General features: G+C 41.0%; 1 pseudogene; it reads left to right on the forward strand.

The window, feature by feature from the left end:
- Positions 1-17,565: 17,565 nt before the first annotated feature.
- On the forward strand, positions 17,566-17,866 carry LOC111154929 (annotated as a pseudogene).
- The last annotated feature ends 8,026 nt before the right edge of the window (positions 17,867-25,892 follow it).

The following is a 25,892-nucleotide window of genomic DNA, read 5'->3' on the forward strand; positions in this document are numbered from 1 at the left end:
ACTGCAAAATGTGGAACCGAGGCCTGGAGGGCTTGCTAAGAGAGGGAAACGTTTGCTGGAAGAACAGCCCTTCCTTTCTCGCAATTTGCTTCCCTAAGGGTCCGAAATATAAAACTCAACAAACAAAAAAGATTGAGATCGGCTCCTTCCTTTCCCCACTTCTTTTGGGGGGAAGACGTTTTAAGCCCCGGGATCCTAGTGAGGGTTTGCCTCGGTTCTGAATAAGGCGCGGGGAATCGGAGGAGCGCCGGGTTGTGGCCCCCACACACGTCCCCGCCGCGGCAAAGCAGCAGACACCCAGCGGAGCTCTCCCGAGTGCGAACTGGAGCTGCGAGTTTGAGCAAAAGGGCAACTATGTCAGTTGACGGAAGCCAGAAGCAGAGTTCAAATCCTGGCGTGGATTTCCGTCTGGAACTGCCTGCTTCTTAAAGTTTGTAACTCCGTGTTCAGAAACAGCCCCAGCGGAGGCTTTGGGAGCAGTGTGAAAGTCTAGCACTACCATCTGACAGCGAGCAGCAAAACTTTGGGCTGCATATTAAGCGAGGAAAGTGGATTGAAGCGAGAGTCAAGGCAATTCATTATATTATCGGCTCCCAGACGGGAGCTGTAAGATACGAACTGGATCGCCAGGGAGAAAAATGGAATGGAGTCTAAATGGCGCTCAACAGCTCTTAGCGGTAAAATTGTGCCTGCCCAACACCTAGAATCCTGAAGCAGCAACCCCAGAAGCATTGAGCTTGCCAGGCGCTCAACAACTGCTTATGTAGATGCTTTCTTCCACTAATCTCAAAGTTTTAAAATTGGAGAAATTCACATGTAGAATAATAAGGAACACATTTTGAGAAATGTTCATTTCTGAATGAGGCTTTCTTTTTTTCCACTACCAGGAGAGTAGCTCTCCAAAAATACCTTAGGGTGTACATCAATTTGCTTTATAAAATGAGAATTACCTGCACCATCACCTCTCCAAAAACTAAAATCAGAAATAAAATAAAGATCCAGGCTGGTCTGGTTTGTGGCAGATTTGAAGCAAAATCTTAAAACCCGGGTTCGATCTAACATGAGGAAATAGGTACCAACTCTCCCACTCTATTATGTACCTTTTCCTTATCCATCGACCTCATTGGTGAGCAAGCTGTCTATTCCTTTGGAGATAACAGAGTGAAAGTACTGCCAATATTTTAAAGACAAACAAACATACCTGAACTGGAATTTTATAAAACCACTGGTCAGATCAGGAATTTGGACATTTCTGCTGAGCCTCACTGAAGGTTTGTGTTCACCAACTGATACAAAAATAGTATATGAAAAAATCTACTTAAAAAAAAAAAGCCAAAAAGCCCCTTTATAGTCCATCAGAAGAGAAACTTCATGATTTTGTATTTGGTACTTATTACACTAAGTTGTTTTTAGATTTGGAGAGCTATGTACCAACAATATTACCAAGAAAAGATAAGGTCATCGATCTTAATATTGAAGGCTACTGCTCAGGAACAGGAAAAGTCTGTTATCTTTGACTTCCCATATTAAATCAATGTAGGTTGCTTTTGTTTTGCTTTATTTTAAAACCAATCTAGGAAAATTTCATACATGTAAAAATGATTGGAAAGGAAATTTTTGGACGTTGAGGGTAGAGGAGAAAATCAGAAGGAAAATCAAATATTCTAGGTGGGTATTTCCTTCAGCCCTGATTGCATAAGGCTTTCTTACACTGCCATTTTACTGAGATAGGAGAAAAGAGTCATTGAGTGGGGAGGTTTCTCATAGCAACTCTGGAATGGATCTGGAATGGAGTCTTTTGCTCCAACACAAGTTCTGTAGAAGAGAGTGGGAAAGAGAAGAACTGTGTGAGCATTGACAAAATGGAGGGAGGCAGGCAGTCCTGTAAAACAGGATGGGAGGCTGAAACAGCAAATGTTCTCTGCAACACAGCTACCTCAAGAGAATACTCCAGCATGAACATCCAGGGCTTTTTATGTAAGAATCAAAGAAAATCCAAAGGATCCTATTAGGCATAAGACAGGAAGTGAATGGCCCCTAAGGGAAAGCATTCTGACTAGCTTTAATAGAATTGAAACCCAGCTATCCCTACAGAAAGAAAATGGCTTCTTCCAAAGAGAAAAGAAAAGTGGACCAAACAAAAAAAGGAGCTGTGAGATACTGTGGTGGTAGTGTTGTGGCACTCTGGTGAAATGCAAACTTACCAATGACACCAAAGGAAAGCTGCCAGGAAAAACTACTGTGGGTTTTGGCACTTTTCCAAATTATCACTTTCTGCCTGGAAATTTAACAAAATTGGATTCAGAAGCAACCGGAGGGGCTGGAGGGTGGGGACTAGAAGGTTAGTGCTCATTGGCCTACCCCTCCAGAGAAACTCCTGGACACCTGTGTACAAGTGTGTTGTTCTGCCTGTCTTGCTGTGGAGGAAGAAGACAGGAAACAAAGGAGAAACAACCCAACACACTTCATCGAGCCTATCCGACAGGCCATTGAAAAACAGCACTGAACCCCCCACCACACACACATACACATACTGCTCTCTACCACAGTGTGTTTTCATCAATAGAGTCCATCCACAAACTATACTCAAACAAAAGAATACACCATGCCATTCAACATTAGGGACTATTTTTGCCCCAAACACCAAGACCAGGATATAGATTATACATTTCTTCAATGTGAGGTCCTTTTTGACCCAGAACAGTCCAAGGGCTCTTTTTTTTTTTTTCCTCAACCAACCAAACAACAGCTAACTAAGAATATGGATACTCTGTCCAGCAAAAACTGGAGTTGATGGCTGATGTTGTGTTTCCCCTTTAGCCCAGCTAAAATTAGGAGTCCAAAGTATTCTAGAAAAGGAGTATTATAGTTGACTCCACACCTACTCTCTGTTTTTTTACGAACTACCAACCAGTGTTTCTAAGATGGAATCATGGGAGAATTAGAGTACTACATGGCCTTCAAAAAGATCTTCTCTAGGAAAAAACAGATGTAAGGAGGTAACCCTGATTAGCTACTGAGGATTTTAATAATCCTTCATTAGCATGATTTATAACTGACAATGGAGAGGTTAGATAGAAACCATTTTTATAAACTTAACCAAATACCATAGATCAAGGGCACCCAGTTTCTTCCTTGAATACCCCTCTTTCATGAGGAGGCAACTTTACCATAGGCATCTGACCCTCCTCAGCAATCCTTGAGTTGCATGTGCTGTTCTGACCTAATTTATACCAGAATGGGTCTTCTGAGGCTCAGTAATCTTGTGAGCATGTTATTCTTTCAACTAGAAGTTAATTAAATGACTAGTGCTAATAATAAGGTCATCCCAAAGCCATATTTATATACTTCATTCAGCACCATGTTCCTTGCTTTTTCTTTTTCTTTCTTTCTTAAGATTATTTATTTACTTGAGAAAGAGAGCACAAGTTGGGGAGGGGAGACACAGAGGAAGAAGGAGAAACAGACTCCCAGTTGAGCAAGGAACCCAATGCAAGGGTTTGATCCTAGGACCCTAAGATCATGACCTGAGTTTAAGGCAGATGCTTAACTGACTCAGCCACCCAGACATCCTTCTTGTTCCTTGCTTTAACTATGTCCTAGAATACTTATTAATGCTATCTGGCATAGACTTTTTTTTTTTTAAAGATTTATTTATTTATTTTTAGAGAAAGCGAGCATGAGCAGGAGAGGAAAAGGGAAAGAGAATCTCAAGCAGACTCCATGCTGAGTGTGGTGTCTGATGCAGGGATCGATCTCACCACCCCGAGATTTTCTGAGCCAAAGCCAAGAGTTGGACACCACCCAGATGCCCCTTTGTTATAGACATTTCTAAAGTCTCATAGTAAAACTCAAAGGACAGCCTTTGATAGCAAGAGTGCTAGGACTAAATGCAATAACAAACAGGAACAGTCATGCTGAGCCGTAACCGTTCACTGACGTCACCTTTTGATTGCCTGTGTGTGTGTTCATATTCTCAATGATCTGCTAATTAAAGATTGTGTAATTTAATAGGTTCTTCACCACTGCACATTATAGGATGTGACCTAGTCTCTCCCTTACCTCTACCTCACATGCGCACACATACACACACACTCTGACATCACATTTTGGTGTATGATGCCAAAACGAGAAATATTTAATAGGAACAACAGAAGAAACATTTTTCTAAACAACTAAAAGGGGACTGGATAATAAGGGATGCTTGTTTTCTACTTTATTTAAGGTTTTTACTTCTAGACTTCAACCCCAGAACACATAAAAACAGACACACACACACAGAGGAATATACACAAGTATACATATTCTACATATGTAAAGAATTCAGCAAAATTCTTTATAAAATAGGTTTTTTTTAGAAAAGGTATCTTCAAATGTGTGTGTGTGTGTGTGTGTGTGTGTGTGTCTGTTTTAAGGGATCACAGATGCCAGCCAGGGTTAGGGTTATACCAAACATTACTTAACATATTCTATACTGCCATTTTCCAAACTAAGTGAAACAGAAGAAAAACATGGGGAAGGAATTTACAGGAATGGAGTACTACAAAGACCATGGAAAACTCTGTTAGAGGTTTTATTTGGGAGATGAATGGGCGTAGGGATGAGTTAAGGAAAGACAAAGATTTAAAGGAGGATGACCTACCTAATATTCAAGGCAAAGAGCTTACCATTTGAGAGCTATCTCAACGTTTAAGACAAATGTCCAGACTTTCATTTTAAGTCAGATTTCCAAGTGGCTGTATTCATTTATAAGCTGTAATGATCAAGATTTTATTTCTTTTAAGATTTTATTTATTTATTTGAGAGCGAGCAGAAGGGGGAAGGGCAGAGGGAGAGGGAGAAGTAGGCTCCCGCTCTGTAAGGAGCCTGATGCCCTGCGCTCAATCCCAGGACCTTGGGATCATGACCTGAGCTGAAGGCAGAGGGTTAGCCCACTGAGCCACTCAGGCGCCCCCAAGATTTTAAATAGACTCAAGAAATCTAATCATATGAACTATGTGTGCTCAGATGCACCGGGAGAGAGGCTTTCCAGGAGTCAACTGACTGTCTCTGCACTATTATGCTTTGAAACTAGTCTAGAATTTTCCATTTTTTGATTTTGGATATAAATTCTGTCATTGAGTTTACTCTAAATGGAAGGCCCATTGACATCACTCTGCTGTGATGTACAATATTGTATATATACACAACCTTTGTACCGCCTATAAAGGACATTGTAGGCTGATGTCTAAGAGGAAAGACAATGCTTTCAAAATAATATAGGCTTTTTTCATTCAAAATTTATAAGTTCTTAGCGCTCAGGTCAAGGTCCCTCATTTTCAAAGAAAGTTAATGAGGAAAGAGAAAAGAGAAACAAACAAACAAAAAAACTTAAGATATGGCAATACCCATTCTATAGGACCTTGAGATTTGGGTGAGTATAAAGAAAATAATAGATGATAAAGGTATTGTGAGATCACTGGCCTAGTTATCGAAAGTATTATTATTAATAATATTAATGCTCTTATACGCAGTTATATTTTAGTCATTCTTTTCCCCTAGGGAGAATTAAGAGAAATGAATCAAGATAACTTCTGCTCCTCCCTCTTTTCTCTCTTCTCTCTTTTTTTGTCTCAGTGTCACATAGGCTCTCACGTCGGGTAATTGTACTTGAACTAAACCATACAAAAATGTCCACGAGGTACAATTTATGCTACATGGCTGCTCTCAAAGCTCAAGTTCTTGTACATAACAACGCTCATAACAAGGACTTCTGCGTAGATTGGAGCCCAGTGCTCTAAAGCAGCTGTGTGGAATGATGAGATACTTGTTCTATCTACTTGGCTGACTCCAAGTTTAGAATGGTCTTTGGTCTTTTTTTTTTTTTTTTTAGATTTTTTATTTATTTATTTGACAGACAGAAATCAGAAGTAGACAGAGAGGCAGGCAGAGAGAGAGGAGGAAGCAGTCTCCCCGCTGAGCAGAGAGTTTGATGCGGGGCTCGATCCCAGGACCCTGGGATCATGACCTGAGCCGAAGGCAGAGGCTTTAACCCACTGAGCCACCCAGGTGCCCCAGTCTTTGGTCTTTTTAACAAGAGAAGCAACTGTCCACCAAAACGAACAGCTAAGATGCACCAAATCAAAGAATATCCTTAATTGGACAGATGAGGAAGAAAAGAACAAGCAGGACTTAGCATCCATTTAATTGCAACTGTCCAACAGAATCCTGGTGCTAGATGAGGAAACAGAATACAGCCTTCCAACCATTTGATCCTTGCTACTGAGGACAGAATACAGCCTTCCAACCGTTTGATCCTTGCTATTGAGGACAAGAATTTGATCTTTAGGTCAGAGTTTGGAGGTTTCAAAATTAGTGATCTGGGAAGTCCCCAGCCAGCAGCTAGCACTTCCTCACTCCACGAACATGTGGCTATTCCTTTCTGGGGGCTGGTGTCTCCCATTCAGTCTTTCTGAGCACCACATGCAGCAGAACAGTTAACAGAAGAAATCCTAAATATTGAAAACCGCATGGAACAGGTAGAACCCCTTGTTTTCCCTTTCAAATTTGAAAATATGTGTTTAAGAGTATTCTTTATAAAATAGGGTTTTTTTTCCAAAAAGGGTGTCTTCAAAACCAGTTTTCAGTTGGAGTGATGTTTACCTTAAACTCTAAACATTATAAAAGTTGGAGTGATGTTTACCTTAAACTCTAAACATTTACCAGCTGGCAGCATTAGAGTCGTCTATAATTTAAAAATCAAATAGAGAAGAAAATAAATTCTTGTCTCCATACCGCTTAGGCCTTCATATAGGTAATGAAGAGTACATGGTGATAGAATGTGTTGGCAAGAGTTTAAATTTATAAAAATGTAGAAAAGGGGGGGTTATTACTAAAGCTGCATGGCAGGAATTTGCCAGTGATAACGTTTGCCTCGTTTTCTTCCAGAAACCAGGAAAACCAAGGAGATGAAGTCAACCTAAAAGTCAAAAGCATATGAAAAGAAAAGTAAACATACACATTGGGCAGCCTCTGTGTCTCTGTAACTTCCAGAGAATAGACCAAGCATGACATGGAGGAACAAAGGACCTGGGCACTCACCTAGCAGTCTAGGCCACGGACCTCCTAGGTCAGAGAGCCTCAAGAAGGAAGAAGCGGCAGTCCTTGCTCCAGCCCAAGCCATGTGCCTGTGATGTCATGTCATTTGTAGCAGGAATCCCTCTTCCATGGGGAGCTATTAAGGAGCAACTCCAATCCAAAGCAGGGTTTTCCAAATTGCCTCTCTCTGTAGGCTTCCCTGAGGGCCAGGCATTAGGAGAACTTGCCTGCTGTACCGGTAAACAAAAAGGAAAATAACAGAGGCCCTAAAATGAAATTAAGCAACTCAGTTTGAAAATTTTTTTCAACAAAAGTAAAGATCGTTGTCGTTGAATTCTTCATTTCAGCTTCACACTTAAGAACCAAGGAGACTGGGGTGCTTGGCTGGCTCAGTCAGAAGAGCATGTGACTCTTGGAGTCATGAGTTCAAGTCCCATATTGGGAATACAGAGTACCTAAATAAATAAAAGGTTAAAAAAAAAAAAGAATCAAGGAGACCAAAATTCCTTATTGAATATCTGAACTTTTACTTTGAATTCCTTCATATCAGAACTAATAAAAAAAACCCATAGCTCTAGCTATGAAAAATTATATTCCATATGCATTTTCCTAGAACTCTAAACAGCATCTTTTTCAAATGAATGAAGAAAAAGAATCTTTTTTTTTTAAGATTTTATTTATTTATTTGACCGACCGAGATCACAAGTAGGCAGAGAAGCAGGCTCCCTGCCAAGCAGAGAGCCCGACACGGGGCTTGATTCCAAGACCCCAGGATCATAACCCAAGCCAAAGGCAGAGGCTTTAACCCACTGAGCCACCCAAGCACCCCAAGGAAAAAAACCTTAAAGAAGCATCTCCTGGGATGCCTGGCTGGCTCAGTCAGTTAAGTGTCTACCTTTAGTTCAGGTCATGATCCTAAGGTCCTAGGATTGAGCCCCATGTCAGGCTCCCTGCTCAGTGGGGAGCCTGCTTCCCCCTCTGGCCCTCCCTTGCTCATGCTCTCTCTCTCAAATAAATGAGTAAATAAATAAAATTTTTAAAAAGTAGTAATCTTATGATTGACCACTATGTGTACACCACATAGTCTCTAGTACTCACAAAAATCCACTAAGATAAATAGCATTATCTCTAATCTATAAACGAAGATACTGAAACTCAGATAAAATAATCCAAGGCCATGACTCTTGTAAATGACAGAGTCAGGATTCAAACCTAGCTCTCTTACAAATTCCAAATACTAACTTTTCAACAAAAATAGATAATAAATTCCACAGTGTACTTTAGTAATGTGCTTTTTCAAGATATTAGTATTAACTGTTATTAGAAGCATTATGTGTGTGTGTGTGTATATATATATATATATATATATATATATATATATAACTATACATATAAATGCCACTACCAAGTATGAGGTAAAAATAAAACTATTTAATTGGTCTTTTAACTTTATTATGATTTTTAAAGATTTACTTACTTATTTCGAAGGGAGAGAGTGCTAGCAGGGAGAGAGGTACTGGCAGAAGGAGATGGAGAGAGAAACTCAAGCAGATTCCACACAGCATGGAGCCTGATGTGGGGCTTGATCTCACAACCCTGAGATCAGACCTGAGCAGGAACCAAGTCAGACACTTAAGCCAATGGTGCCACCCAGGCGCCCCAGATCTCTTAACTTTAGTTCAGAGCTGACATAATATCGATCCCAATCAGGCAATAAACATAATTTCACTGGGTGTCTTAGAGTCTCTTCTTTCTATTCAAAATGTGATTCTACACACAAAAATAGACTCAAAATGGATGAAAGATCTAAAGGTGAGACAGGAATCCATCAAAATCCTCGAGAAGAACACAGGCAACAACCTCCTCAGCCTCAGGCGCAGCATCTTCCTGGACACATCGCCAAAGGCAAGGGAAGCATGGGCAAAAATGAACTACTGGGACTTCATCCAGATAAAAAGCTTCTGAGCAGCAAAGGAAATGGTCAACAAAACCAAAAGACACCAGACATGGGAATGGGAGACAACAGACATGGACAGACAGGCAAAGACAACAGACAACAGAATGGGAAAAGATATCTGCAAATGACATATCACGTAAAGGGTTGGTATCCAAAATCTATAAAGAACTTATTGAACTCAACACCCAAAAAACAAATCACCCAATCAAGAAATGGGCAGGAGAGATGAACAGACATTTCTGCAAAGAAGACATCCAACAGACACATGAAAAAGTGCTCAACATCACTCGGCATCAGGGAAATACAAATCAAAACCACAATGAGATACCACCTCACACCAGTCAGAATGGCTAAAATTAACAAGTCAGGAAACAACAGATGTTGGCGAGGATGCAGAGAAAGGGGAACCCTCCTACACTGTTGGTGGGAATGCAAGCTGGTGCAGCCACTCTGGAAAACAGCATGGAGGTTCCTCAAAAAGTTGAAAATAGAGCTACCCTACGACCCAACAATTGCACGACTGGGTATTTACCCTAAAGATACAAATGTAGTGATCCGAAGGAGCATGTGCACCTGAACGTTTATAGCAGCAATGTCCACAATAGCCAAACTATAGAAAGAGCCAAGATGTCCCTCAACAGATGAATGATAAAGAAGATGTGGTATATGGTATATACCACATCTTCTATACACACACACACACACACACACACACACACACACACACCACATCTTCTTTATATATGTATATATAAAGTGTGTGTGTGTATATACACGTCTATATATATAAAGATGTATATACATCTTTATATATATAGACGTGTATATATATATATAGATATATATGTATGTATATATATATGTATAATGGAATATTATGGAGCCATCAAAAAATGAAATCTTGCCATTTGCAATGACACGGGTGGAAGTAGAGGGTATTATGTTAAGTCAATCAGAGATAGACAATTATCGTATGATCTCACTGATAGGAGGAATTTGAGAAACAAGGCAGAGGATCATCAGGGAGGGGAGGGAAAAATGAAATAAGATGAAACCGGAGAGAGAGAGAGAGAAACCATGAGAGATTCTTAATCTCAGGAAAGAAACTCAGGGTTGCTGGAGTGGAGGGGGGTGGAAGGGATGGGGTGGCTGGCTAATGGACATTGGGGAGGGTATGTGCTATGATGAGCACTGTAAATTGTGTAAGACTGATGGATCACAGATCAGCATCCCTGAAACAAATAATACATTATATGTTAATAAGAGTAAATAAATAAAAATTTTAACTTCAAGACTTGAAGTTTCAGGATCACCTAGGAGTTTCTTAGGAATGCACAATGTCAGGTCCCATTTCAGACCTTCTGAAACATAATCTGCATTCTGACAAGATCCTTAGGTGCTTTGTATGCAACTTAAAATTTAAGTGGCACTGTCTTAGAGATGGGGGATTCCAGAAAAAGGGATGCCTCTCTCCCATACTGAGGCCCTCCTTGTTCCTAAGACCAGGGAGGGAGAGAATGGTAAGAATGCACTCACATTATTACCTTTCCTCTCTGTTTTTTTTTTTTTAACTATATGTTCAAATGCACTCACATTATTACGTTTCCTCTCTGTTTTTTAACTATATGTTCATCATTCTTTTTTTTTTTTTTTTAGTGACAGGTTTATTGAGGTATATTAAAGCTCACCCATTAAAGTGCACAATTCAATGGTTTTTAACTTACTCAGAGTTGTGCAACTGTCACCGCAATCAATTTTAGGACATTTCATCACCCCCAAATGAAACCCCATACTCTTTAAAAGTCACCCCCATTCTCCCCAGCCCCAACCGTAGGCAACCACTAATCTTTCTGTCTCTATGGATTTGCTTCTTCTGGACCTACAATACAGTACAGTACAGTACAATACAATACAATACATGGTCTTTTGTGATTGGCTTCTTTCACTTACCATGTTCTCAGGCTTCATCCATGTTGTTCATCAATGCGTCTTAATCATTCCTCATAAGTGGTAGTTGCTCCTTCAACAGAGGTGGAGGTACCTGACAATGGGACCCATCAGCCACTCCTCCTTGTGCAGCTCCTGAGTGCCACTGCTCCCCTAGGAGAAGCCTGGCACTTCCCATTACCAACGACCCTAATAAGGAGGTCTTTAACAGAGTCCCCTCTTCCCATCTTCTCCCTGGGATTTAGCAGCTAAAGTACAGCTGGTCCTTGGCCAAGTTGCTCTCCACAACACCTGCAGGCCCTACCAGTGCTGCCACCTTATGCCCATTTCTTGAAGTAGTGGACACTGGGTCGGGCACTGCCTTCCTCCCCAGAGCCCTGCCCTTTGCAGTTTCCACAGCAGTCAAGGTTGTGACTCATGACAGAGTGTGACCAGGAGAGGTCGAGGGTGTGCTGTATGGGAACACATGCTTGGTACCTTCAGACAACCAAGAGGCAGAGAAAGAAACAAGTGCAAATGCACGTAGGGTTAAAGGGGACGCACTTTTGCAATCTCCCTTCCTGATTCTCTCAGCTTTCTTCAGCTACCATTTCTCTTCCTCTCTTCAGCTCACTTTCATTTCCCTATGCTATTCTTCTCAGAATAGGGAACCTAAACATCTCTCCCCTTTCCTTTCTACCTGGATTGTTTTCTCTTGCGCTTCCAGCAGCACAACGGTTGGGTTCTTAGACATTTGGGTCTGTTAAGTTACTACTTAAAAAAGAGAGTTGGTCTAAACATTCTGCCCGACTGAACAGCAGATCAAGGAAAAGGAGGGGTTTTTTTGTTGTTGTTGTTGTTCTTCAAAATCAAGGTGTTCTTTAATAAATGAAGAACTCTTGATATGAAACATAAATGATCAGTCCCAAATTAAAATCAGCATAATAACAAAAGCACTTTCCCTCATTGCTGGTGGCTGGATTTGGAACCTTGCCTGAGTTCATTGGGGGGTATGTAGCTTGACTACAGGTTGTTGTATGCTACCCTGTGCTCTCCAAGTAGCCCATGTGTCCCCAGGTCATGTCCTTAGTCCTGGGAAAGGCTTTCTAGTCTTAGGCTTCTAGAACCTCAAGCTTCCACTGTCACTCTATCACAGTCGTTCAAGAAATGTTTGGATACTACTCCACACCAACCCTGTGCTGTACGCAAGGCAGACAAGGATCCAGTTCTCTCTTGTTTTGTGCAGTGGGATGTGGAGGAGGCTCTATAATGGTACACCGCAGCCCTAATAGACCTGTCATGTGTCTGGCAGATTCCCTCAGTGTGTCTTAATGAATCCCGCTCTCTGAGTGAAAGCAGGCAAGAAAGACCTTGCTGTCTTGGATATCAAGGAAGAAAAGCAGATGGAGTCATGTGGTCCTGGCTGGTAGCCTTGCAGAACCTTCTGCCTTCAACTTACTCTGACACTTGAATAAACCCCTGAGAGCCACAGAGGTATCACAAAGGCAAAGAACCGTAGTATTAATGGATTTCATGATTTTACTGAATTCTTAAGTAATAACTTATACGTATCAGGCGTTGCTTAGAAATTATTCTTATATAGAACCTTTGTTAATTTATGTAGTTTCATATTATGGGTTTGTTTTTATGATCCTCCTTTAATTCTTGGGAACTTAAAGAAAGGTGTTGCGTACCTTTTCTATTTTCTACTTTTTGTCTCCCACAGAGCTGGGCATGCCAATGGGAGCTTGTTAAACTTTTACTGTTAGTCAGTTTGTAGTGGAATGCATTATTTATTTTCTCTTGCTTGGGGGTCAAAGCAACCAACCAGATCTAAAGACGCTTTTAGAAGACCTGTCAACACAAACTGGTGTGTATTTACTCTGTCTTTGCTATTACAATTCAGAAAAGCTCCATTTATCTTTGAAAAATGTGAGAGGTATGAATCCGTTTTCTAAATAATTGAAGTAATCCCTTTAAGTATAAAATGCTTTAAAACCACCTTTAATGAAATATTTTATTTTATTTGTTTTATTTTTTAAAGACTTTTTTTATTCATTTGAGAAAGAGAGATAGAGAGAACACAAGCAAGGGGAGGGGCAGAGAGAGAGGGAGAAGCAGACTCAACATGGAGCTGGGACCCCAACGTGGGGTTTGATCCTAGGACCTGGAGATCATGACGTGAGCTGAAGGCAGATGCTTAACCATGTGAGCCACCCAGGTGCTCCTGAAATATTATTTTAAATAAAATAGATTTCTGAATCCTTGAAACATATAGCAAATATAATTTAACTCCTTTCTTGGTCATTATTAGCATTCAGAACTAGAGCGTGGGCACCTGGGTGGCTCATTTGGTTAAGCTTCTGCCCAATCAAGTCCCTGCATTGGGTTCCCTGCTCTGTGGGGAGTCTACGTCTCCCTCTATCCTTCCCCTCTGTTCGTGCTGTCTCTCTCTGTGTCACACTCTTTCTCAAATAAATAGATAAAATCTTCAAAAAAAAGAAAAAAAAGAACTAGAGTGCAAAGCGATACATCTTTAAGAAACACAGAAATATTCTAGACTTTTTGTTCTCCCCCAAATGATCCAATGTTAAGTGTGTTTTTGTGTTCCTTTATGTCCTTCTAATAATTTTCTTTTTTCTTTACATTCCTAATCTTCACTTTATTTTATTTATTTATTTTTAAATTTTAATTCCAGTAGAGAGTCAACATACAATGTAATATTCGTTTTCATGTGTAAAATGCAGTGATTCAACAATTCCATACATTTCTCAGTGCTCATTCGGTAACTGTACTCTTAATCCACTTCACCTGTTTCACCCATCCCCCCACCCTCCCCTCTGGTAACCATCTGTTTGTTCCCTATAGTTATAAGTCTGCTTTTGGTTTATCTATTTTTTTTCTTTGTTCATTTGTTTTGTTTCTTAAATTCCACATATGAGTGAAATCATATGGTTTTTGTCTTTCTCTGACCGACTTATTTCACTTAGCATTATACTCTGTAGATCTACCCATTTTTGAAAATGGCAAGATATCATTCTTTTTTATGGGTGAGTAATATTCCATCACCCACAAACACGCATGCGCACACACACATCTCTTCTTTATCTTTATCCATTCATCTATCAATAGACACTTGGGCTGCTTCCATACTCATAATTTTCTTTCTGGCTTTTTGCCTCTTATTTTGTTAAAATGTTAGATAGTACTTCTTACTACTTCCTGAGTGCCTGGCTTTGGCAGTTCTCTACCTGATCTGTGTCCTAGGAAACCAGATAACCAAGTTTATTAGCATTGTGTGTAAAGTGAGAGCAAATAGGTTTTTAAATCTGGGAGTCTTTCCTAAAAAGTGAGTAGTACTGGCTTTTCAAAGCAGTTCAATGTTCCGTTTTACTTGCTCCAATATTCTCAATTCCCCTACAGATACCCTAGATTGTTAGATAAATTACTTTCTGTAGAAAAGTGAGGTGTTATCAATTTCTGCTAACACAATTCAGCCAGATATGATTTTTTTTCATCCAAAGTTCTTTGTGGGGCACCTGGGTGGCTCAGTGGGTTAAGCGTCTGCCTTCAGCTCAGGTCATGATCCCAAACTCCTGGGATTGAGCCCCACCTCAGGCTCCCTGCTCAGTAGGGAGTCTGCTTCTCTCTCTGCCTCCTGCCCTGTTCTCTCTCTCAAATAACAGATAAATAAAATCTTGAAAAAAAAGTTATTTGTTTCTAAACCATTCTTTCTAAGTTCCTTCTTATTTCTGATTTAAAAACCATTAGTCCTTGGGACGCCTGGGTGGCTCAGTTGGTTAAGCAGCTGCCTTCGGCTCAGGTCATGATCCCAGCGTCCTGGGATCGAGTCCCACATCGGGCTCCTTGTTCTGTGGGGAGCCTGCTTCTCCCTCTGCCTCTGCCTGCCACTCTGTCTGCCTGTGCTCGCTCTCTCTCTCTCTCTCTCTGACAAATAAATAAATAAAATCTTAAAAAAAAAAAAAACCATTAGTCCTTCCTATATGGGCATAAAGAAAACCTGGTAAAATCTCAAGATCTTCTTGTAGATTACAGAGAGATTTCAAAATATGATATATATATATATTTTTTAAAGATTTTTTATTTATTTGACAGACAGAGATCACAAGCAGGCAGAGAGGCAGGCAGAGAGAGAAGAGGAAGCAGGCTCCCCGCTGAGCAGAGAGCCCGATGCGGGGCTCGATCCCAGAACCCTGGGGTCACGACCTGAGCCGAAAGCAGAGGCTTTAACCCACTGAGCCACCCAGGCGCCCCAAAATATGATATATTTTTAAAAGATTTTATTTATTTATTTCACAGAGAGCGATCACAAGTAGGCACAGAGGCAGGCAGAGAGAGAGATAGAGGAGGAAGCAGGTTCTCTGCTGAGCAGAGAGCCCGATGCGGGACTCAATCCTAGGACCCTGAGATTATGACCTGAGCCAAAGACAGAGGCTCAACCCACTGAGCCACTCAGGTGCCCCAAAATATGATATTTTTTTATAAGAAAAATGTCTTATCTTATGATAAGAAAAATGTCCAATGTACCCAGGCACCTAGGTGGCTCAGTCAGTTAAGCATCTGCCTTCGGCTCAGGTCATGATTTCAGTGGGATCGGGCCCCATGTCGGGCTCCCTGCTCAGCAGAGAGATTGTTTCTCCCTCTCCCTCTGTTGCTCCCCCTGCTTGTGCATTCTCTCTCTCTGTCAAATAAATAAAAATCTTTAAAAATAAAAAAAATAATAAAACCAACATACTCAGTTTAAAAAGTTACAATTACCATCTTACATTGAGTGCCCAATATATGCCAGGTATAGATATTTTCTTCCCTCTATTTAGAACATCTCTGCAAAATATGTAACAACCCTAATTTACATTTGTGGGAAGTTAAAGCTAACAAACTTTAAGTGACTTAAACAGGGTTATAGAAATAATAGGTATAAGAGCTGAGATTCAAATCCAATCCTGAATAAAAAGTCTGGATTCTCTTTTCTTTTCTTTTTTATTTTTTAAAGATTTTATTTATTTATTTGACAGAGAGAGAGATCACAAGTAGGCAGAGAGGCAGGCAGAGAGAGAGAGGAGGAGGAAGCAGGCTCCCTGCTGAGCAGAGAGCCTGATGCGGGACTCAATGCCAGGACCCTGGGATCATGACCTGAGCCGAAGGCAGAGGCTTAACCCACTGAGTCACCCAGGTGCTCCTCTTTTTTTTTTTTTTTTTTAAGATTTTACTTATTTATTTGACAGACAGAGATCACAAGTAGGCAGAGAGGCAGGCGGGGTTGGGGGGAAAGCAGGCTCCCCACTGAGTGGACAGCCCAATGCGGGGGGGGGGGGGGGGGGTTTGATCCCAGAACCCTGGGATCATGACCCGAGCTAAAGGCAGAGGCTTTAACCCACTGAGCCACCCAGGCGCCCCTTCTTTTTTCTTTCTAAAAACAGAAAACGGGCGCCTGAGTGGCTCAGTCGTTAAGCTTTACCCTCTCCCACTCCCCTTGCTTGTGTTCCCTCTCTTGCTGTTTTTCTCTGTCAAATAAATAATAAAATCTTTAAAATAAAATAAAAACAGAAAACAGGAATTTATTTGTCAAATAACGGTCTGGAAGACTGTGGATTGCAGGCAGCTCTACTCCACCTGGTCAATCAAGGACTTGGGTTCTTTTCATATTGTTGCTTTGCCCTCTCCTATGGGGATTTCACTCCCATTGCATGGTCAAAACTCGGTCTCAGGCACATCTGTTCCAGCTTGCTCTGGATCAGGAGTGGCCAAACAGAAGTAGGCCAAGAAAACTTCAAATGCCCATGTATTGAGGGAAAGGAGAAATAGGGGATTGGATGCCCCTGGATGAATGACGATTAGGGACTAAGGATGCTTATCTCCCTACCTCCACCCACTCCCTCTGCATTGTCATACCTATAAAGCTATTCTCAAAGTCTGCATTCTTTCTATTAAGCCAAATTGCCATCCTTATACTATTGCTTGAGAGGTAATAAGATGTATTCAGCATGTATTTTGGTAATAATTGTGGTCAACTTGACCATGGACCTATTGGTAATAAATGTAACCAACCAGCTGTGTCTGTAATCAGCAATTATTATTTGAAGATCAAGTAGAAGTGGTTCTCATCAGCTACTAGTATCTCCCCCTGAAGGAGGGGTTGGGGATGACTTGGACTAGCCCAGCTTGAGCCAAAGGCCATATCATTTAAAGGCCATTATCGGGTTCCATAAGAGCAGATCTAAAGCCACATGAGGAAAGCCACAGGGGCAAATATTAGGCTATCAGGGATATGAATACCCCATCCAGAGTGCAAAGGCAAATATTGGGTTGATGGAACATAGGGTTGAGATTTTGGTGAAAACAAGTACAGAAGTAGTTCAATAAGAAGAAATCTTAGGCGGAGTGCCTGGCTGGTTCAGTAGGAAGAAAGCATGATTCTTAATCTCAGGATCGTGAGTTTGAGGTCCCACTTTGGGTGTGGAGATTACTTAAATAAATAAGTAAGTCTTAAAAAAAGAATAAGGGAAATGCGTGTTTTAGCTTTCTGTGAGCTTAGGCGACCAAGCTACTGCAGGTCTAGGTCCGGGCAGCTGAAGAGTGTGGTTAGCAAGATGAACAAAGATGCACAGATGAGAGCAGCGATTGACCAAAAGTTGATAGAAACTGGAGAAAGAGAACGCCTCAACGAGTTGCTGAGAGCTAAATTAATTGAATGTGGTGGAAAGGCACGACATTAGTGGAAGGCACACTGTAAAGAGGTAATTAAAGAAAAAGGTCTATTGATGACTTCGGTGGCTGAAATCACACCAAAAGGCAGAGCGTAAAGAAGGAGCTCCTACAAAGAATAAGAACATTCCTTGCTCAGCATGCCAGCCTTTAAGATTGAATTAGATTGTGTTGTTTTGTGGTTTTCTTTCTGAAAGTAAAACTTGCCATAAATTAGGAATCGATTTCCCAAAATGAAATCCTTTTTTGTATGATGGTTAAAAAAAAAAAAAAAGAAAAGAAAAGAAGAAGAAATCTTGGACAGTCTTCTAAAATACATGTTTCTGGAAGATATATAGAGGGTTAAAGGGGACAAGATCTTCCATGTGGATGTCTGAGATGACTTAAATCATAGGATTATTCACAAGTTCCATCAGCTGATGGCATGGGCCACTAATGAATAAATGACAATAAGGATTGTGTTTTTCTGAGTTCTTATTTAATATTTACAGCAGCTTTTTGAAGCCTTTAATTCTTTAGTTTTTCTTCCTTAACCCATTAGTTGTAACAAACACCAATTCTGGTTTGCCTCAGTTAATTCATGTTTTCTCCCATTTTCTGCTTCTGCTTTAGTTTGGTTTTATGCTACATAATATATGCCATATATATTTTACTGTATTAGAGTTTCTATCCAAACTGCTTCTACCCAGTTAGCTACAGTATTCCATGATTCTTTAGCCCACTCCATCCTTAGGTTGGGTTTTCGTTTTTTCCTTCAGATTTTCACATTTATTGTTTTGTCTGTTACTTGGCCTTCCGTACACCTATTACTTTTTGTCTAGGAGAGGTGAAGCAACTCTTCTTCGATGTTGTAAACAGGGTTGAGATTCTAGGGGTTCTCCTTTCTTCAGATGTTCTACTCCACCAAAGTTGGGGCCAAAATGCATTTGTGGTCAAAACTCAGTTGAACTAAAAGTTAGCTAAGGTCAATAACTTAGCCTTCAAAGCTTTGCTTTGGATCTTTGTGTGAGGAGGAGGGGAAAGTAGAGATGTGGGTTGGGAGCTATGGTGCCATGTTTTTGTTGTCTCATGTTTTCCTGTTAGCATCTTGTTCCTTCAGTTCCTGTAGTTGTAAGCTGCAGTGATTGAGGCTTAACCCAATGTAGTCTTAGTCCACTAAAGACCCCTCTCCAGGGTATTAAGATATATTCCTTCAGGGGCGCCTGGGTGGCTCAGTGGGTTAAAGCCTCTGCCTTCAGCTCAGGTCATGATCCCAGGATCCTGGGATCGAGCCCCACATAGGGCTCTCTGCTCAGCAAGGAGTCTGCTTCCCTTCCTCTCTGTCTGCCTGCCTCTCTGCCTACTTGTGATCTCTGTCAAATAAATAAATAAATAATCTTAAAGAAAAAAGATATATCCCTTCATACCTTATCTCATGATGCTCCCTTCTGCAAAAGTACTTCTATGGCTCCTCCAAGTCTTATCTCCAATGTCACCTGTGTGGGTGACATTAATTCCTCTGGCCCGGGGTTGGCAAACATTTTCAGTAAAGAACCCTGTAGTAAATATTGTATGCTATACAAGCCAAGAGGGATGAGAGTGCCAATTAATGCCTCAATCTCAATGACTTCACTCTACCATTGTAGTGCAAAAGCAGTCAGAGACAATAGACAAATGGGAGTAGCTGCTCAGCAATTAAATTTTATTTATAAAAACAGGCAATGAGGTAGATTTGGCCCATGATCTCTGATTTGGCGGCCCCTACTCTACTTAAATATTACTTTTTTTTTAAAGATTTTATTTATTAATTTGACAGAGATCAGAAGTAGGCAGAGAGGCAGGCAGAGAGAGAGGGGAGGAAGCAGGCTCTCCACAGAGCAGAGAGCCCGATGTGGGGCTCGATCCCAGGACCCTGGGATCATGATCTGAGCCAAAGGCAGAGGCTTTAACCCACTGAGCCACCCAGGTGCCCCTCTACTTAGATATTTCTTTTCCAACCTGATTGTTCATGCCTCCGTTATCACGTTTGTATGATAAGTTTATAAACCTCCATCATATGAGCACTTGAGGGCAAGTGTTCTGTCTTTATATCTCTCTGAACTGAGCAAAACCGAAATCCTAATGATTACAGGTACTCTGTAAACATTTATGGAAAAAGTGGGGGAGAAATGTAGGAAGAGGTGGGGTTCTTAAATAAGTGGGAAACAGGATCATGCAAATCCTCTACTGATGGGCAATTAAATATGAACTTCTCCTAGTAACACAAACAGATGTTGTTTATAAAATGACTGTATTAGGCTCTTCTGCAAAGTTTGATTTTAGCAAGTTTGCATTTGGAGACTATATATGCGGTAGCCAGCCTCCAAGATGGCCTTTAGTAATCCTTACATCCTGGCACTGGTGTCACCTCCCATGCTAAACCATGACAAACTAGTAACCAATAAGGTAGTGTGGAAATAAAGGTGTATGACTTCTGGAACAAGTCATAAGAGTGATGTGACTTCTGCCCTGTTCTCTCTTGGATCACTCTCTTTGGAAGAAACTCGTTGAGGACAAGCAAATGCATGGACTGGTCCATGGAAGAAAGAAATAAGGCTTCGTGTCAACAGCCGTGTGAGTGAACCATCTTGGAATTGGATCTTCCCTTCCTCTGTTAAGTCTCAGAAGACTGCTGTTTCAACTGACATTTTGACTATAAACTGATGAGAGGTTCTGAGCTATACTACTTAGACTCTCCTGAAATCCTGACCCATTTAAACTATATGAGACAATGTTTATTATTGTCTTAAGCTGCTAGTTTGGGAAATTATTTGTTATACAGCAATAAATAAATAACATACAATATGCTAAGTAGCTTTCATTCTACCTAAAATCCCTAGAGTCTTGGGGCACCTGGGTGGCTCAGTGGGTTAAAGCCTCTGCCTTTGGGTCAGGTCATGATCCCGGGGTCCTGGGATCGAGCCCCACCACATCGGGCTCTCTGCTCTGTGGGGAGCCTGCTTCCTCCTCTCTCCCTCTGTCTGCCTCTCTGCCTACTTGTGATCTGTCTGTCAAATAAATAAATAAAATCTTAAAAAAAAATAAAATAAAAATAAAATCCCTATAGTCTTTCAGAACACCTTTTTTGCATTTCTCTAGCATTTAAAATATCTAACTCTATACTTGTTTAATGTCTGTATCTTTCATTGGGTGTATATATATATATATATAGATAGATAGATATAGATATATTTATGTAATATGTATGTATTATGTAATATGTATATATTAGTAAATATCTAGTAACAAACAAAATAAAATAAAGTCAAATAAAACAAATAAAAATAAAACAAAATAAAGACTCTTAAAGTGAAGAGTGATTTGCTCCCAACATTTTGTGTCCCTAAAGCATATTATAATGGTATCTTCCCCAAAACTATCCTTCACATAGGATTAAAACATTTCTGTGCTTCTTTTGTAGCATTATCGCACCAAATAGGAGTTGGCTGGGGTGCCTGGGTGGCTCAGTGGGTTAAAGCCTCTGCCTTCGGTTCAGGGTCCTGGGATCAAGCCCCGCATTGGGTTCTCTGCTCAGCCTGCTTCCTCCTCTCTCTGCCTACCTCTCTGCCCACTTGTGATCTCTGTCTGTCAAATAAATAAATTTAAAAAAATATAGGAGTTGGCTGTCTATGAGCTCCATGAGGGCAAGGACCTTAGCTTATCACGTTGTATTTCCAATATTTGCAAGTGCCCCCTACAAAGGTATTCAATAAATGCTTGCTGAGTGGTAAATTAAGTGATCAGTTTGTGGAATAACTAAAGGTGGACTTCCCATGATACCGTACATGACTTGAAATTGTGCCATATCACTCAGTATTGCAGTTTGGAGAATTCTTTTCTTTGTTGTAATATCACCAGTTATATTGAATTTAAAAATAAAACCCTCTAAATAATGCCTCTAGACCAAACCAAATTTAAATAAAAGGTCCTACTCGGACAGTAAATCATAGCCAAGACAGTAGTATCCTTTTTTTTTTTTTAGATTTTATTTATTTATTTGACAGAGAAATCACAAGTAGGCAGAGAGGCAGGCAGAGAGAGAGGGAAGCAGGCTCCCCACTGAGCAGAAAGCCTGATGCGGGACTCGATTCTAGGACGCTGAGACCATGAACTGAGCCGAAGTCAGAGGCTTAACACACTGAGCCACCCAGGTGCCCCCCCCCCCTCTTTTTTTAAAGATTTTACTTATTTATTTGACAGACAGAGATCACAAGTAGGCGGAGAGAGAGGGGGAAGCAGGCTCTCTGCAGAGCAGAGAGTCTAATGCAGGGCTTGATCCCAGGACTCTGGGATCATGACCCACGCTGAAGGCAGAGTCCCTAACCCACTGAGCCACCCAGGCGCCCTTTTTTTTTTCTTTTAAAGATTTTATTTATTTATTTATTTGACAGGCAGAGATCACAAGCAGGCAGAGAGGCAGGCAGAGAGAGAGAGAGGGAAGCAGGCTCCCTGCTGAGCAGAGAACCCGAGGCGGGACTCGATTCCAGGACCCCGAGATCATGACCCGAGCTGAAGGCAGTGGCTTAACCCACTGAGCCACTCAGGCGCTCCAGGCGCCCTTTTTAAAAGATTTTATTTATTTATTTGACAGAGAGGAAACACAGAGAGAGAGGGAACACAAGCAGGGTAGGGGGAGAGGAAGAAGCAGGCTTTCTGACTAGCAGGGAGTCTGATGTGGGGCTTGATCCCAAGACCCTGGGATCATGACCTGAGCCAAAGGTAGATGCTTAATGACTGAGCCACCCAGGAGCCCCAGCAGTAGTAACTTTTATATTCCAAATGCTGTTACAGTTCAGCAGGTGGAGAAAACAGGAAATAGACATGTCATAAGACATGTGGATCTATAGACTAGTCAACCCCTGTTTATACTAAACCAGCAAATCCAAGGGTACCAAGATTCTGCAATCAGAAGGGCTCTCTTGAAAGACGATGCCATTCAAAGTACTAGAAAATTCAACTGGTAATAGGATTTGGATAATTCATGATACATGTAATAGTAAAGCCCAGAGCAAAATGCCTTGAGACTGTATAGTATTTACAGTAATACATACAAATGGTCATATGTATAAATACCATTGTTATGGGTGTCAACAAGTTAGCAGATACTTTTAATTTTTCTTTTGGGGCACTGGCTGGTTCAGTTAGTGGAACATGGTACTCTTGATCTCAGGGTTGTGAGTTCAACCCCAATTGGGGCAGAGAGCTTACTTAAAATTTTTTTTAAATTAAAATTAAATTAATTTTTATTTTATGTCACTGTGAAAATTTGCAAGAGAACTATTAAAGTCATTCTCAGTAGAAAAGTACACCTAAAGTACATGTTATACCAGAACATGTAAATGATCTGTCCTGACTTCAACTAAAATTGATTATACAAATTATATAATAAGTATACACACTAATTAAAACTAGCAAGAGTATCCATTGATTTAGAGATGACTGAGAATTGAATCTGTTAATTTTCTCTAGTTACTTAGAGTTCCTACTTCAGTGGCTACTAATATAACTTATTTATATTAATGTATCTATATAGAGTTCTATCATTAAAATAATGAAGTCATATCTTTCACTAGAGATCCTTCTGTTGATGCTTTCTCATGCCATATACAAAGAATTGCTACAAAACAATCACAAAGGGGCACCTGGGTGGCTCAGTGGGTTAAGCCGCTGCCTTCGGCTCAGGTCATGATCTCAGAGTCCTGGGATCGAGTCCCGCATCGGGCTCTCTGCTCAGCAGGGTGCCTGCTTCCCTCTCTCTCTCTCTCTGCCTGCCTCTCTGCCTACTTGTGATCTGTCCCTGTCAAATAAATAAATAAAATCTTTTTTAAAAAAATCACAAAAACAAGCCTATCTTAAAGGGCCAAAGTATAATGACCATGAAACACAGATCATAGTAAAGAACCAAAAACATTTAAGCTGCTTCTTTAAGGGTATTCCCATGCCAAAACGTTTTCATTTAGATCACCACAAAGGGACCAGCACCGTCATGCCAGCAATGGACCACAAGCTTTGAAGAGGACCTCCTAACAATGTCAGAGGAGTCACCAACGTATATGAAACATTCAAGCATGATGCTTTAGGACTGGGCTCTGTTTATATGATGTCGACATAAAGAGCATCTCCGTCCCAATTGTGACTTGTTCACCAAGAGTCTTTCACGGCAATGGTCATGAGGGTGGGGGCTTTGTAGCTGCAATAGCTGTGGAAAACCTTCATGGAAGCAATGAGACTGAAAATTGAGAGATTAAGGGAAGTGTGAAAGGCATTCCAGGAGAAAGGCACACCTGAACAATGCCCTCCCTACCTTGTCCATGACCTCAATACTTCACCCACACACATCCCACCATGACTCATGGGAACAAAAAAAAAAAAAAAAAAAAAAAAAAGTTGTTCATTAACAGTTCCTAAGAAGTAACTATGAAGGCCTGAATTATCACTTTCACAGAAGTAGCCAACTTCATTATTTTCCAATTTAATATATCCAATTTCATCGTATATTCTCAAGCTACAATGGCAATCATTCATTAAACATATATATATATTTATTTTTTTTATAAAGATTTTATTTATTTATTTGACAGAGACACAGAGAGATGGGGAACACAAGCAGGGGGAGCAGGAGAAGGGGAAGCGCGTTCCCCGCTGAGCCGGGAGCTGGATGCGGGCCTAGATCCCAGGACCCCAGGATCACAACCTGAGCTGAAGGCAGCCGCTTAACAACTGAGCCACACAGGCGACCCAAACCTGTAATTGGGGCAATTGGCAGGCTCAGTCAGTTAAATATCCAACATTTTTATTCTTTTAAAGATTTTATTTATTTATTTGACAGAGAGAGAGAGAGCATAAGCAGGGGGAGCTACAGGCAGAGGGAGAGGAAGAAGCAGACTCCCCACTGAACAAGGAGCCCAATATGGGGCTCGATCTTAGGACACTGGGATCATGACCTGAGCCGAAGGCAGACGCCCAACCAACTGAGCCACTCAGGTGCTCAGCATATAGCTCTTGATTTTGGCTCAGGTCATGATCTCAGGGTCATGAGATTGAGGCCCACAGCGGGCTCCATGTTAGTGGGTAGTCCAGTTGAGTTTCCCTCGCTCCCTCTGCCCCTCCACCTGCTTGTGCCCATGTGGTCTCTCTCTCTCTCAAATAAATAAATAAACCTTAAAAAAAATTTTTTGTTGTTGTTTATTTGTTTGAGAGAGACAGCAAGAGAGAACATGAGAAGGGGCAGAGACAGGGAGAGGGAGAAGCAGACTCCCCACTGAGCAGGAGCCCAACTCAGTGCTCAATCCCTGACCCTGGATTCATGACCTGAACTAAAGACATGCCCTTAACCAACTGAGCCACCCAGGGATCCCCTAAACAAATAAATAATAAATCTTAAAAAAAAAAAAAAAAAGGCCTATGATTTTCCTGGTACTGTTTTAGGTGTTAGGGTTACAGAGGTAAGCAAAGTGAACAAAAGACTCTACCCTTAAAAACTTACATTTTAGCGGCACCTGGGTGGCTCAGTGGGTTAAGCCTCTGCCTTCGGCTTGGGTCATGATCCCAGGGTCCTGGGATCGAGCCCCGAATCGGGCTCTCTGCTCAGCGGGGAGCCTGCTTCCCCCTCTCTCTGTGCCTGCCTCTCTGCCTACCTGTGATCTCTCTCTCTCTGTCAAATAAATCTTAAAAAAAAAAAAAACAACTTACATTGTAGTGGTGGAAAACAGATAATTAAAAGTTAATTAAAATATAGATAGTATATATGTCAATTGATTCAATGGAGAAAAATAAAACAGGAAAGGAAAGACAATGCCGGGGTTAGGCAAGGTTGCAACTTTAAACAAGACAATGAGGAAATACCTCAGTGAAAAGGAATCATCACGCAAAAATATAAAGTGAGTGTGGGAGTTTATTAATTGGCTCAGGCCGCCATAACCTAATACCATAGATTGTGGGGCTTAAACAACAGACATTTATTTTCTAACAGTTCTGGAGGCTGGAAATCTGAGACCAGGGTGTCAGCATAGCTGGGTTCTGATAAGAGCTCCCTTTCTAGCTTGCCGACGGTAGCCTTCTCATTTGTTGTGTTCTCACATGGCCTTTCCTGGATGTTGTACATGGAGGATGGTGCGGGGGGGAAGCGCGAGCGAGCTCTCTGGAGTCTCCTCCTCCTATTGGATCAGAACTCCACCCTCATGACCTC

Source organism: Enhydra lutris, unplaced genomic scaffold (assembly GCF_002288905.1).
Source record: "Enhydra lutris kenyoni isolate GAN:26980312 unplaced genomic scaffold, ASM228890v2 scaffoldscaffold38, whole genome shotgun sequence".
NCBI lineage: Eukaryota > Metazoa > Chordata > Mammalia > Carnivora > Mustelidae > Enhydra > Enhydra lutris.